General features: G+C 47.4%; 1 protein-coding gene across 1 annotated transcript in view; it reads right to left on the bottom strand.

The window, feature by feature from the left end:
* PTPRN2 (protein tyrosine phosphatase receptor type N2) overlaps positions 1-15,405 on the bottom strand; it is a 914,532-nt gene that overhangs the window by 103,076 nt on the left and 796,051 nt on the right. The window lies entirely within an intron of this gene.

Here is a 15,405-nt window from a genome sequence, read left to right as displayed (position 1 = left end):
GGCACTCCGGGCACACTCAGCACCTGTCATGCACGGGGTGGGCGGGAGGGAAGGGGACCAGTCTAGAGACCAGTGCTGCCATGCAACTCAAGCTGTGGCTTCCCCAGGTACTGACAGGGAGGAAGCCCGGCTGCTCATGGCCATTGCCAGACTCAGCCTGTATCCTCTCCCCATCACTTCTGATGGACAAAACACCATTTTGGAAGCGTTCTCACAGTTACCGTAGGTTGGAATGTATCCTCTGCCTGGTGAAAACCTAACTGAATAAAGCGGGTTCCAGATGTGTGCTGAGAATCGGCGCTCAACAGGAGTTGGAATGTACTCACAGGGAGAAGAAAGCGTTGGGCAGAGCGGCACGGTTTGTGTGTTTCCCTTCCCTTTCATTTTTGTGGCATCCAGGGGACGTCACACCACCCAGTGCCCCCAGCCAGCTGAGCATATCCAAACGTCCAACAGCTTCCCTGGGCAACCACTGCAGACCAGGAAACGTGGAAACATACTCCCATTTTCCCACACACCCTGGGCTACCATTTTCCTTGGCTTTAAAGCCAGCTGACACCACACAGAAGCTATTTTCTTGGAGTTCTCTTCTCCAGGATAGCTAGCTAACGGGCAAGGCGAGACACAAGCCCTCTGGGAAGGCAGCGCCTTCCAGAGCTAGCATCTTACACATCCCTGAGGCCCCTGGCAGAACAACAGTGATGGTGAAAATTACTTAGGGCAAGCAAGAAGAGACCAAGAGGAAAAGGTCAACTCAGGAAAAAAGGGGTGGGGGGCCTATTGTGAGGCTAGCCAACTTCTAACAAAAGGAAGAACTGGAGAACAAAATCATGTACACTTAAATAGCAAAATGATGGACTTATGAAAGACTGTCATTGTAATAATATGGGGGAAATCAGTTGCGGGGTGGGAATTTGGGGAGGGGATAAGGGAAATCCCAGAGCCTGTGGAATTGTATCATACAATTAAAAATTTAAAAAAACCAAAATTATGAATGCATTTCTACTTCCTTCTTACCCCTATATGTTGCAGTCCATAATGGTATTCACAAATATATATATGAAATATATATATTTATATATGTGTTTATTTGAAAGGCAGAATTACACAGAGACAGAGAGATAAACAGACAGAATCTTCCATTTGCTGATTCACTCCCCAAAAGGTTGTAATAGCTGGAGCTGAACAAATATGAAGCTAGGAGCCAGGAACTACTTCCAATTCTCCCACATGCATGCTGGGCCTTTCCAGTGTTTCCCTAGGCCATTAGCAGGGAGCTGGATTGGAAGTAGAACAGCCAGGACTAAATTGGTGCTTCTATAGGATGCCAGCACTATACCATAATGCTAGCCCTAGTTTTACTTTTTTTAATGCTTAATTTATTCATTGCTTTATTTGAAAAGCAGAGGAGAGAAATGGAGACAGGGAAGGATACAGGGAGTGAGGAAAGGAGACAAGAGGGGGAGAAAGAGATCAATCTTAGAGCACTGGTCCACTCTTCAAATGTTTGCAAAAGCCAGGACTAAGTCAGGCCAAAGTTGAGACAGGAATTGCATCCAGGCTTCCCACGTGGGTGGCGGGGACTCATGTACTTCTGCCATCATCTGTTGTCTTATCAGGTGCATTAGCAGGAAGCTTGATTGAAAGAGGCGGGGAAGCTGTTACGATGGTGTAGTGTGTAAAATTGCCCCCTAGGATGTCAGCATCCTACATAGACATTGGTTTGAGTCCCAGTTGATCTACTTCCAATCCATCTCTCTGCTAATTACCTGGGGAAAACAGCAGAATATGGCCCAAGGGTTTGGGTCCCTGCCACGTAAGTGGGAAGCCCAAATGAAGCTCCTGACTCCTGATTTCAGCCTAACCCAGTGCTGGCTGTTATGGCTATCTGAAGAGTGAATCAGCAGATGGAGGATATTTCTCTCTGTTTCTGTCAAACTCTTTCAAAATAAATAAATCTCAACTGATCCCAGGTACTATGGTACAGGTATGGCATCAGCAATCCTAAGTGGCAGCAGCTTAACCTGTGGTGCCACTGTGCCCTCCATAAGATTTTAAACAAATGTGGGGAGTTTGGCAAAGATGATACCTGGAACACTTGCATCCCACTTCAGGGAGCATGGGTTCGAGTCCTGGCTCCCCTCTTGATTCCAGCTTACTGCAATACGCACTTGGTGGGAGAAGCAGGTAATAGCCCAGGTAGCTGGGTCCCAGCCACTCACATGAATGACCTGGATTCAGTTCTGGGCTCTAGGTTTCAGTCTTAGGCTCTGGCCCTTGAGGGCACTTGGGTAATGAGCCAGTGAATGGGGACTTCCTTTTCTTTGCCTCTCAGAAAGTAAATGAACAAAATAAAAATAGATTAACCCAACTTTTAAGAATTTCAAAACCAAAGCTGAACAAACTCATACACAACGAGTAGTTTTAGGAAGATGAGTAGTGTTACCACTCATCAACTCAAAGATGCAAGTATCTCCCATTTATGCACAGGGAATGTGACTTGATCTGGGCCAACGGTAAACCAAGAAACGTGGCTTACAGTGCATTCCATGACATAATGCGGTTAATCCACAAAGCCAAAGAGCCTAACCACAGCACAGAAATGGTCACAGAACAGCTGAGAGAATCCAGAGGGGTCCTCCAAGAACAAGTTCCTCTGGGGAAGAAAGCCTGTGAAATCAAGGTGACCCTGGTGCACATTCTATAAGGATGTGGTTGTAGACAGACTGCAGCAGAATCCAGACTTCTACCCTGCCGTCAAAGCCCATGGAGAAAATGGTGCACTAACAGAGGTCCCAAGTTCTGGGCTGGGGGTGCTTGCTCACTATTCATAGGACTTTGGACAAAACATTTAGTGTTTCTATGCCTGGGTGTTTGGGTTTTTTCACTTGAAAAAAGTTGAAATATATAAAATTTCATGACATGGTGACTGCTACAGAGAAAGCCTCTGGACATTCATCAGTAAGACAGTATCAACGTTAGCGGACAGAGTGTTCTTCTAAACCTTCAAGGACAAAATGCTTGAAGACAGAGCACATTCAAAGACATTGCCAAAGAAATCACAGGATCCTAGAGTCGGCGGAGCCAACAGGCCATCTACCCCAAGCTTTTTCTTGTGGGTGACACACAGTCGATTTAGAGACATGAGAAGGAGGGCTCTGATGTCACTTCTGGATTGGCACCTGCTGGTTCAGGACCAGGACTTTTGCTATAACCACTCAGTGCTGATCTTCCTTATAGCTTGGTTTTCATTAAAATAAAACAAGTAAAAATGAAGCTAAGATAAAGATCCAACCTGTTCATCTGTCCCTAACAGCAAGTTATTCCATACTGGGTGCCCTGATTGGAGAGACGACACCTGGGAGCATGACTCACAGGGCTGGGGTCACTGCTCTTCCTCTGTGCAGAGGCGGACATGCTGTGGGGGTAGAAATGTGTCTCCACAGTAAGAAGACTCTTTGCCTAGGGGAGACCCCACTTCCAGAATGAAAGATGCACTTACTGCATGCTTGTATCTATAGATACAAGCAGGTGCATCTGGCAAAGGCAGGCAACCAATGCTGAATTAGCTGCTCTCCAGTTTCTTTCTAGCAGAGAACTCAGACAATCACTATCAGACAGGTGATGTGCCAGGCCTTCTCCCCAGGAGGGGCCAGGCCCTTAGAGACAGCTGGAGCCTGTGGTGATGAGATGGCTGGGCTGGCCTCCCCCTGCTGCCACTGTCCTTGCAGGCACACATGGCAACATGTTAGAGCCTGCTTCCTGAGGCTGTGCTGCATTTGTCTCCAGCTGATGCATACTGGTGGCATCTCAGTCCCTGCACTTTCCCATGAACTTTCACAAAGGCCACCAAAGCCCCAGCAGCATGGGATGGTCTCCACAACTCCACCACACTGCCCTGAAGATACAAAGCAGTCAGGCCACCTGTGATGTCTCAGGAGGCACATACCTTGCAGACGCTGGGACCCAGAAGACAATGATTCCTTCAGAGCAGCTGAGGTGAGAGACCGCTCAAGAGGTTTCACTTTGCTGCTTTCTCTTAACTTTTGGGAAGTTCACTCATTCATACAGTCTGAACTCAGAACACCAGATTTTTAGTCCTGGCTTCAGTACTTATAGGCTGTGTGACATTGGGCAGACAGCCTAAGCTCTCTGTGCCTGAATCACCTCATTCACTTTACAGTTGTTGTGAGGATTAAATAAGACAGCAAGTTTAGAATGAGCCTTCAGGACCGTGCCTGGCATAGACAAATTCCTTACTAATTCTTATTAATCTATTCATTATCTGGTTCTCTAGCACATACTTATATCAAACACAGCTAGAGGCCACGCATACCAGGCAAAACCAGAGTCTCACGGACTTTGGCTTCCCAGCGTTCACATCCACCCAGAGCTCGGTTTTGGTGATCACAACAAGCAGTGCTGACATGCACTGGGCCTTCAGGTGAAAATGTTGTCTCAGGGTCACCTGCAGGGGAACCTCCTGGACTAGAGGGGAAGCCTCATGCAGGAGGGGACACTGGGGCTCAGGTGCGAAGTGGGGCGGTCACACCAGCAAGTTCTCCATGAAGGAGTGGCACCTACAAAGATGTCAAAGCCGTGCGGGTGTGATGATGCGCAGCGCCTGGAGGTGATGAAGGGTTACACAGATGCAGGACAATGGAGAGACAAGGGGAGAAGTACCTCTCCTTACGGCACCATTGCTAGTAAGTTCATTTTAAAGCGGTCTCCTTGTTGCTCAGCAGTAAGTACACTTTGTGGAAATAAGGTGCACATCTCTCTGGTTGGGAACCACACACTATCACTCTTGTGGCTTCTTGTGCTGATGAGGTTCTGAAGGGAAATGTTGCCATTCTCAGCTTCATCTTCTCCTGGTGGATTCTGGCCCCATCTGAAGTATACTTGTTCATTTACAAGTTCATGTTTCATTTCAATCCAGCTATGGTTGAGTCAGCGTGGCTCTCATGGGGCCAACTAAAGAGCCAGTTGCTTCAAACTTCAGCTCAGGCTATCTGCCAAGCATTTGCTTTGTGACATTCTGCTTGGCTGCAAAAACGTCCAAGTTCCACCTTGCACCACAGCCAGCAGCAACAGCAGGCAGGTGGGGGTGTCTCATTTGCCTCTGACACTCTCTAGTACCTCGACACTTCACCTTCTCTCATCTCACCTTCCTAGCCTAAGACACGGAACACGCAAGCACCAGACCCATGGATGAAGGTGTAATACACATGGAAACTGTAAAGATGGAACGATGACGATGTTAAAACTTGAATTCAGAGTCATGGCATTGGTAGAGAAGTGTCTGACATATGCACCTTGGAATAGAAGGTAGCAAGGACCAAATTCTCTGATGCTTTCCTTGATGGTAAATGCAAGAGTTCAGGACTCCAGGTTCCAGCTGGTAATACCCCAGTGTGCTGCACATGTGCGGAATGGAGATCTGCTAGCTCACTGCCTGTGAAAAGGCCTGGGAGTCAGCTGGCACTTCGTGAGCTTTTAGTCTTCCTGCTCTGTGGTCCCTGCCTCACTCTGCTCCCTCCTATCATGCCACTCCAAGTACTCACAAGACCCTGAATCACCAGCAGGGAGGCAGTGAAGAAGGGGATCTAGCTAATGCTGCTTTCCATCTCACTTAAGAGCTTGCTGGGGAACCTCACCATGTGGACTCAATAGCCAGGCCCTTCAGGTCACTTATGGTTTGTATCTTAGTCAAAGAAATGCATTTTCTATGCAATAAACTTTCTAATTTTCTAAGGAAAAGGGACTCCTTTTTTTTTTTTAACCAGAATAAACTAAAAAAACAACTTGAATGCTGTTTGACATTGTCATGGTCCAGCTGGGGTCAAGGAGGCTAGGGAGCCCTTTCTAGGTGCACAGGTCAGTGCTAGTACTTCTAACCTGCAGAACCAAGCCCCTAAACAATGTGTGCAGCCTCAGGCCCTTCTGGGATGCTACTGTTTACATGTTTTTCTCCTCCCAAAACAAGAAGGCTGTTGCTTCAGCCTCACTGGGCTGCTACATGCTTTGTTTTACAGGTATCACCCGTACCTGAGAGGGCGCTGTGAAGGCATGATGCTCCTGACACTTTGATTGGGTGGGGGTGGATGCACAGTTACTTAAAATACATCTGCAGTTTACAAGCTGAGATGCTGTGACAGCAGCACTGTCGTCATACCCAAGCTCTCTCTGCCTCCATCACCCTCCATGTATCACCCAACTCCTGTGGACGCCCACATAGCACCCATCGGGAAGCCCACATTCGCAAGTGACAAGAGCAGCCACTGCCAACCTCAATATTATGTACGTAATAGAGTTTAAAATGCAGAGCTGTGACCTAGAGAGTACTGTAATTGAGCAAAAGATAGTGAACGATGCTAAACTCTAAAAACATGCTCTAAAAGAGACCTGCAGAAGAAGGCAGCTATGTTTTGAAATTTCCCTCACTTGAAAGAGTCACAATCAATGTCTAGAACAAAAATGTTAAGATTACAAATACCCTAAAATGAAAATTAGAGGATCTACTGACCAATCAAAAGCGCTAACTAATAAAGGAGCAAATACATAGACTCCTAGTAATTGCCAGTTTACTAAATGCAACAGCATCTCTGCAGGGCCCCAGTGGATGCCCTCAGCACAGTCTTACTTGAACACACAGCACAGTTTTTGGCAACTAGGTCTGCCACTTGGCTGGGCAGAAGGGCCAGTGCCGTCCAGCTTCTTTACTTAAAAAAGAATTCTAAGGATCAGTGTCCTTAGAACGAGTTAAGGCACCACCTGCCATGTTGGCATCCCATAACACAACACCAGTTCCAGTCCTAGTACTCTGCTTCTGATCGAGCTCCCTGCTAGTACATCTAGGAAGGTGCCGAAGGATGACACAAGTGCTTCCGTTCCTGCAGCTCTTGTGGGAAACACAAATGGAGTTTCAGGTTCCTGGCTTCAGCCTGGTCCAGCACCAGCCATACAGCCAACTGCGATGTCAAATAGTGAATGGAGGTTGTCTCCTCTCTCCTCTTTCCTCTCACTCTCTCATTCTGTCTTTCAAATAAATAAATCTTAATTTATATTTTTAAGATTCGGCTTATGTTTACAATCTGAGTCATCACTGCCTTAATTAAAATTATCCTTGGCATTTAGTGCAATGACCTTGAGCATATAAAGATGATGGAGATTATTGTGATCATCATAGTAATCAATTGACAGACTCAGTGACCTACAGGTAATTAGTCATGAAAGAAGAAGAAAGGCAGCTTTAACCAAATGTATCATTGGATCATAGATGCAAATACGGAGTCAACCCGCAACTCCTTCAGCTGCCTTCACATGGCCCCTGGGGCATGCGGCAGAACCAGCACGAGGCTCACCCGAGCCAAGCCGCAAGCACCTGGGAGCACTGGAAGTCACCAGGATGATTCTCATGAGCGCCTCCACCCAACCTGTGCCCTTTTCTCAGCCCAAATCCCACTCTTTGGCAGCAAAGGCCAGTGTATATGTAGACTGAGAAAATGCCACGTCGCAAAGGCGCAGGCCATTTACTTTCACACCACGTGGTTAAGCACATTCAGGCTGTGTGGCTCCGGAGACTAGCTTTGTTCTCAACTTCTGCGGAGTTCCGCTCCTCTCAGTATTTCTGCATGGTAGCCCTCTCGCTGTCTGGCTTCTCTCAGGTGTTGAGAAAATTACTGAGCAAAGCGAATGCAAATCACTTCAAGTTGCTAATGGGAAGAATGCCCACACTCATCTAGTAATAGAAGGAGGGCATGATTTTGCAGGCAGTCTCCGCAGTAACAGCCACCGATGATTACAATGTGCCTCTCTTCTTGAGAGGTGAACCTTCCAGAGATGTTAGTGTCTTTGAACAAAAAAATACCATGGCAGGAAACGAAATCCATTACTTGCAGAAAACATGGACCCAAGAGAAACTCAAGGTCTGCCAGACAGAGGTTGAGGGTTGAGGTTCCATAGACCACTCCACTCGGGCCTGAATCCTGGCTCCCCTACTTAGAGCTGGGTGGCATTTGGTAAGTTCCCTAAGCCTAGGTCTCAGTTTTGTAATCTGTAAAACAGGTATAATGCCAGTCCACTATGCTGTTGGGAGGATTCTAAGAGCTAATGCATAGAAACACTTAACAGCTCTTAGTGCTTGGCACATGCTGAATCACCAGCTGAGGCTAGCACTGATCTCATGTCAGGCTGTGGCAATCTTTTCGAGAACACCCCCATCTACAGCTGGGCACTGAGAAGGGGACACAGCTAGTGGGAGGAAGTGGGGCATCGGCCCTTGTCCCAGGTTATCCCATTCCTGCAGGAGCATGGCTGCAGAGCCACATCGCAACTGGCTGGATCACAATGCACAATGTACCCCTCACCAACAAGACACCTCATCCTTCCCAGGCAAAACCAGACAGAGTCTTTAAAAGTGTCTCCCACCATGCCCCCTTAGAAAGGTGCCATCACAGAAAATACACAAGAAACCTAGACCATACTTAGCAATGTTTCAGTTCATGTTGGTGGTCAGGAAAGGCGACCCTGCAGTGTGTCTGCACCCAGGGGTAGATGTTCTCCATCAGGAAAACAAGTGGCATCCATCCTGTGCAGGTGCGTCCCACAAGTGCATAGCCACGAGGGTTTGCAAAGTCAATTCTTCAGGTTTATGGACACTCACTAAGGGAACAGTGCCTCCCTTCCATCAAGCCGCATGTGTCTGGTACACACTGAGCCGTGGCCCAGGGAGACTTCTGCAGAGTCCTTTGAGTCTAAAATACTTCTTTACAACCCAATTTGCCAAATCAGTTGAACAGAGTTCTGGAAGTAGAAATTCACTCATATACATGATCATGCAAATGTCTAATTTCTCTGCACTGCATCTGATGGGGGGAAATTACAGAAAGTGGGAATCACCTGGGGAGAAAAAGATCTGTCGCTCTCAAATTCTACTGGAAGAAAGATCGAGACTACAAAGGCTTAAGGAAAACCTCTTTGCACCTTTGCAAGGAACAATTGGAGCAGCGCGGCATCTTCACTAAAGTGCGTACACGAAGGATGGCCTGGAATCTTTAAGGTTCTTTGGAGAGTATAATCCGTGGTAACAGGACAAAGCTAAGGAATAAATGCACAAAGCCACAAACGGGGGGAAATGAGTTCAATAGGATATGCTGGGAGAGCTAAACACCAATTACTTTCCAGGCAGGCTGGATAAAACACTGAGTGAAATACACTGCAAAGGAAAAGGAACCCATCTTCTCTGGGGAGAGATATGATTTCAGCTCCCAGGGCCAGACAGCCTGTGACGCACAGAGCAGAACACCGGCGTAGGGGCGAGATGGGGATCCAGCAGCAAAAGCACCCACAGGCTGCTTGAATGCAAAGCGATGAAAGAAGGAGTACGCTTTCCAGCAGCTCTGACGCTGTGACCACGAAACACACAGCAAACTGCTGATCATAGAAGGTCAAACTGTGCAAGGAAATATGAGCATGAAAGAACAACCCAAGAAGACACGCCCTGAATCCACACATTCTCCCATTAAGATGGAATGACAGCGAGGGCTTCATTGTACATCGTACCTTTTCCAGACGGAGCGTGTATTACCTTTTGAAGAAGAAAAGCCAACGTGGGGTATATTTAAGATACACAGAATCCTACGTAGAGCACCGCTGAAATGGACTGTTTAGAGAAGCACAGGGGGAAAATATTCCAGGCTATTCAAAGTGGGCGTTTCATAATGAGAAAATAAAGTACATCAAGAAAAGAAGGTTTCTTGTGTAATCACCTCTCCTCATTCATAGCACAGTTTTATTTAAGCAGCCTTTTATACCATCATAAAACTAAATAGGACCAAGAAGGAATTACCTCTCATTTCAGGCCAGCAAGGTTGGCTGTGAGCAGAGACACAGGAGCCAGTGATTTCATTTACAAGGGTTATTTTACATAAACATTCCCCCCTCCCCGCCTCTGTCAACAGCAATCTGATTTCTATCGCTCCGGGAAAAAATGATGACAGCCATGCCCTGCACGTGCCGAGGGGACCCTACGCCCACGTCTGGGGGTGGGCGTGCTGGGCATCCTCCCAAGAGAGCAGGGAACACAGTTGCCATGGTCCAAAGAGCAAACATCACATCTGAACGGCAGAGGAAGGCTCCCTCTTCCTCCTCCTGTGGAGTCCCAAGACCTAGCAGATCCGTTGGGGGACCCTGTGCCCAAGCCACAGCAGCACTTGCGCTCCATGTCAGGGTCCTCTGTTCACAGACCCATCCCTGTCACGTGGTCATTGCTCCCCCTACCCCACCGCCTTGCGCCTATAAAGCCCAGGTCACTCACACTTCGGCCAAGGGACTGTGTGTGAACACCCCGCCTCCCTACATATCCACATCCACTCTGAAGCGTGCAGGGAGCTTCTGCAGAGTGGTGGCTCAGGACTTCTCACCTGCAGCCCTGGCTCCCCTCTTCTCCAGCCCCCCAGGCCAAGATATGGAGAACGCAAAGAGTGACCGGGCAACCCCAGCAGCCTGTGCAGCTGCGTTATTTTAAGCGCTACAACATTAGCCAGCTAACCAAAACAGTTCCATGATCAGCAGTGTTGACTAAGCAATACTAGTTCGGGTTTTTTTTTTTTTTTTTTTACTGTTTTGCAGGATGTTTTCTCAAAACAAAACTTGAAGATTGAGACACATTTTAACTGATGTCAGTGAAAAGTAATTTGCAGCACCCTTGCTGATCCAGAATAGTCATAGAATTGTAGAATTACCTAAAATCAGGAAGCAGAGAATGGCTGTCTCTCCAGTCTGCAAACGCACTTCATGACTGGGCACTGAATTTCACCCAGTCCTGGACCATTTTGGGGTTATTTTCACGTTCAACACATTTACTTCCCAGGCGGGAGAACAGAGGTCCCTTTTCTTTGTTCTCCATGTTCCTCACTATGAACACAGCCCAACAGTGATCTTCCAGGGGATACCTGGCCATTGGTGAGCAGTGTCAGCAGACAAGTGATGCTCCAGTCCACCCTGGGGACCTTTGGTGCCTCACCCTCAGGATGACCATGGAGGCAGCTCTACCAGGGGAGCTGGAATCAAATCCATTGGCAAGAGCTTTGGCCTCCCTTGCATGATACCTCAAAGGTTGTTTTCAGTTCTGCTGAAGCCCCTTGGATAGCTAGCTGGACAATGTTATCACTCTGCCTAGTTTCAAAGCACTGAGCATATTGCCTAACGGTGCTGATTTGAAAGCAAATTATTGAGTATGCTGAGCTGTATCCAAAAGTTACCCATATGCCTAACAGCTAATCCACTGCAGCTCTTTTAAAGACTATCTCCTTTAAGACCAAAGGCACTGCTCTTCTTCATTTTTCTGTTCCTGATAAATATTGGATTGAAATCAGGAAAGACTGGCAAGAAGAAAACTATTGGAAGGAAACGCACAGTTTTAGTAGGTATCTTCACTCCTGTATCACCTGTTTGTCATGTGGGTCTCTGAAATCATCAGACCCCCTCGCCCTTGCTTTAGCTGAGCCTAGAGTCTCACAGAATAGAAAGCCGTCAGACCTCGATCCCTGAAAACACCTCTGAGGAAGGACCCAGTCACTGCTGCAAATCCTCCTTCAGCCGTGTCGCCTTGAAAGACACAGCAGATGCAAATCCCAAACATCCCCAGCCGGAACAGCTTGAGAGCTCATCGTGCAATGAAAGTCAGGGATGCCTTCCAAGTTCACGGCTTCATCCTGACCTCTGGGAGCAAAGCCAGCGTTGAGCAAGGGGCTGTGCACACATCTCAGCTTCCCATTTTATACTGAGCAACCCTAAAGGTGGCCCTGTCTGGTAGAAATAAACCACCAATCCTTTGCCTGGGCCAGATGCAGAAAGAGACAGAGCAGCTTTTCAATGAGAAACTCTTGCTGCCTTCCCTCACACTGTTCCTGTTTGAAGAGATATCAGACTAGCATGGATGGCTAACATTTAGCAACTACATCCTACATAGCCAGGCACCATCCTGGATGCTGGAAATTACATAAACTGAGTTCCAAATACTACTCCCCCAACTCACTCCACCATCACAACTAGCTCTACTCACATCAATAACTTTGTTCAATTTATTGATTAGCTTTTATTGAGTACCTTGAGGGCTCCTGCAGGTGCAGTAGGTTTGTAGAGATGTAACAACATCACTTCAGTCTCGGGAGGAAAAAGTAACTCAACATGAATACAACTGGAAGTAAGTCCATATAGGATGGGTATAAAGTGAAGGATATCGTTTAATAGGGGCCCTGAGGAGGGACCAGCTCCCATGGCTGGAGGCAGAGTTGCAGAGGGGAGGCATTCAGTGGTGGTGGCACTGGGGGGGTATGAAGGATGCTTGACAGATGGGAATGAACTGGCCATAGAGTGGGGGAAGGGCTCTCAAGGGAGGTGGCAGTGGGAACAAAGGCTCAGAAGCAGAAAACACAGGGGCAGTTCAGGGGCCGTAGGGAGCCCAGCCCAGGAACACAAAAGGTATTCACATTTTTCCATTTGGTGGCCAAAGGGCAGTGCTGTGACTGGGAGCGGGGAAGTAGGAGCCGGACCAGCACAGCTGCTTCTTCGTGTTCTGAAACTGCATATCATGCTGGGGCTCAATTATTCCACCCAAAATGGATTTGAATGACAAGCTCACTGCATGGCGCTTGAGAGCTCTCGGAGGACCTTCCTTTCTAGAATCCTGAGGACTAAACCTGGCAGTGTGGCCACCAACAAGCGAGGTGACCATCAGCAAGGCCCTTCTGATTTCTAGCCTCAGTTCTCAGCCATGACACAGGGATCTGAGCTTTAAAAGCAGCAGGGGATAGGTGCAGCACCTCCCAAAGGAAGTTAGAGTTTCTGTCAGCTCTGGAGGAAAACCCTCGAGTATGTGGGGAATGATGCCTGTATTTCAAGAGTGGAGGGGTTGTGGGAAGTGAACCAAGGGAGGAGCAGAAGTAGGGATGGTGAGTTGCTGGGTTCACTGCCTGGCCAATACAAGAGCCATTTGTTAGACATGGGGAATCAGCTCTGCTCTGGAGGTCTCACTCAGAGCTGATGTGAAATCTGTAGACTCAAGGTGTGCCCAGACCACTGATATCTGGAAGCATGGTGCCAACTGTGAATGGGCAAGGCTGAAGGGCAGCATTACACAATGCCGACTGGGTCAGGGTGGACTGAGCTGTGGGAGCAACCAACACAAACCCAGAGCGTGCACCAGTGTTTCCAGCCAAGGAACCAAAGAATCTGAGTTTTTTCCTGGTTTTCTTCTCTCTTGTATTGTACTTTCAAACCAGATGTAAGTTCCGATCCCCACTATTTTATTCTACATGTGAACCTGTATTTTCCCCCCAAGTCAAGAACATGTTGATTTTTGGCATATGTATGTGTTTCACGGGTCCACAGAAAGTGATTCTAGGAATGTTCTCTTATTTAAGTGTTATTCTTCTGTTTCATTGTTTCTACAAACAAAAAGATGAAAATGATGAAACGCTTACCTACAGAGCCAATCAAACATTTTACTTTAATTGGAGGATTTAAGTCTAATTACATATTGATGCCAACCTTATCCTGGGGATGTTAACAATGCTAGCATTTGTCATCTACAAACTCTTTTAACTGACTTGCTATTAAAAAGCAAAATCAATTCAAATTTAAACTTGTATTTTGTATCCATAGTCCTCAAATATCACATACAATTACTCATTTTTAGAAAGCTGCCTTTATTCATTAACACAATCATTTGTCCATCTTCGCTTTAAAAAAAAAAGTCTATTACATCAAAAGCAGAGAGACAAACATCTTCCACCCACTGGTTCACTCTTCAAACGCCTGGGATAGGGTCAGGTAGAAGCCAGGGGCTGGGAATTCTGTCAGGGTCTGCCATGTGGGTGACAGAGGCACAAAGACTTGAGCTGTCATTTACAGCATCCCAGTGTGTGTGTGCGAGTGGGTAGGTGGATTCAGGAACAGGGCCAGGACTTCAATCCTGGTATTCTAGTAGGGCAGAGAAAAACCCCAAGCAAGTATCTGAACTGCTTTTTCTGTCCCTCAATAACTGTATGCACAGACACACAAAAACTCATGCTTAGATACTTAAGTTAGCTGGCGGCGTTACTTTTCACACTATAAACCTTGAAGGAGTACTTGTTCATAAATGCCACCTTTCTAATTAGAGTTCTTTTGTGTATCTTGTACTTGCTAATAGAGAAATAATCTACCAAGATTTCATTCTTAATTATCAGCAATTCTCCCAAAGCAGAAGGCCCCAACGGGGACTTTATACTCTGAGCAGCTAAGTTGAAAAAAGGTTAATTCAAATGGGGAAGGAAAACACTATTATTTAACTCCTCCAGGGTGGACAGGAAAAGTCACTACTTGAGAAACCTGGAGAAAAAGGCTGTAGCATTGCATGCTTACTCCCAGGTATGCAAGGGGGAAGAAACAGCTGCCTGGCTCTTGCTCCTCTTCCCACTTTGGGTATGTGAGGCCCTCTCTGATGTCATTCAGGCCTTTCTAATCGTCTTTCTCTCTTCAACCTAACCCTCAGCTAAAGGAAGATACTTCCACCTGCTCACTGCCCCTTCCTTCCTTCCTGACGTCTCTGGCCTTCAGTCTCCAGGAGTCCCCACGGGTCCCCGTGTGGCCGTCCCAAGCCCCTTCTCCATCGTTACAGTGTCGCTGGTCTCTAGCACGCTCTACACACCCAGCAGTCTGCCGCGAGTGTAGACAGGGCCTACACTGATGCTGTTCTCATGTGATCCCCTCCCAAGAAGAAACAAGCATTCTGGAAAACAACACTTTAGGAACCACGTCTCAATCTGGCCATCCTGCAGTTTCAAAGCTTCCTGGAGCTCTTTACAAAGCACCCATTCCTCAGGGGTGACCTACATGTCCACATGGGGTCTTGGACAGTAACCACTACCCAATGCAGCTGCCAGCCAGGGGTGGGAGGGGGAGAGCAGGGTCCCCAGAGCTGAGGGGCAAAGAGAATTTCAGGCCTCAGAGGCCTGGGAGAGATGGACTTTGGAGGTTCCCACCTAGTAGGAAAAACAGCTGAATCCTCAGGGGGATGTCTCTCCTTGGCATGGCATTTATTCCTCTGCTTAAAGCTCTCTCGGGTTGGAGGCCCCTGGCCGAGTGGGTCTTCTGAATTTACATCATTTTTTTTAAAGATTTATTTACTTATTTTTACTGGAAAGTCAGGCATACAGAGAGGAGGAATGACAGAGAGGAAGATCTTCCGTTCAATGATTCACTCCCCAAGTGGCCACAACGGCCGAGCTGAACGGATTCGAAGCCAGGAACTGGGAGCTTCTTCTGGGTCTCCCACGTGGGTACAGGATCCCACGGCTTTGGGCTGTCCTCAATTGCCTTCCTAGGCCACAAGCGGGAAGCTGGGTGGGAAACTGGGTG

The sequence above is a fragment of the Ochotona curzoniae genome, unplaced genomic scaffold (genome assembly GCF_017591425.1).
Source record: "Ochotona curzoniae isolate NIBS_2020 unplaced genomic scaffold, NIBS_Ocur_1.0 contig_4105, whole genome shotgun sequence".
Taxonomy (NCBI): Eukaryota; Metazoa; Chordata; class Mammalia; order Lagomorpha; family Ochotonidae; genus Ochotona; species Ochotona curzoniae.
The sequence above is the reverse complement of the archived record's forward strand: the minus strand, read 5'-3'. Positions and strand labels throughout refer to the sequence as shown.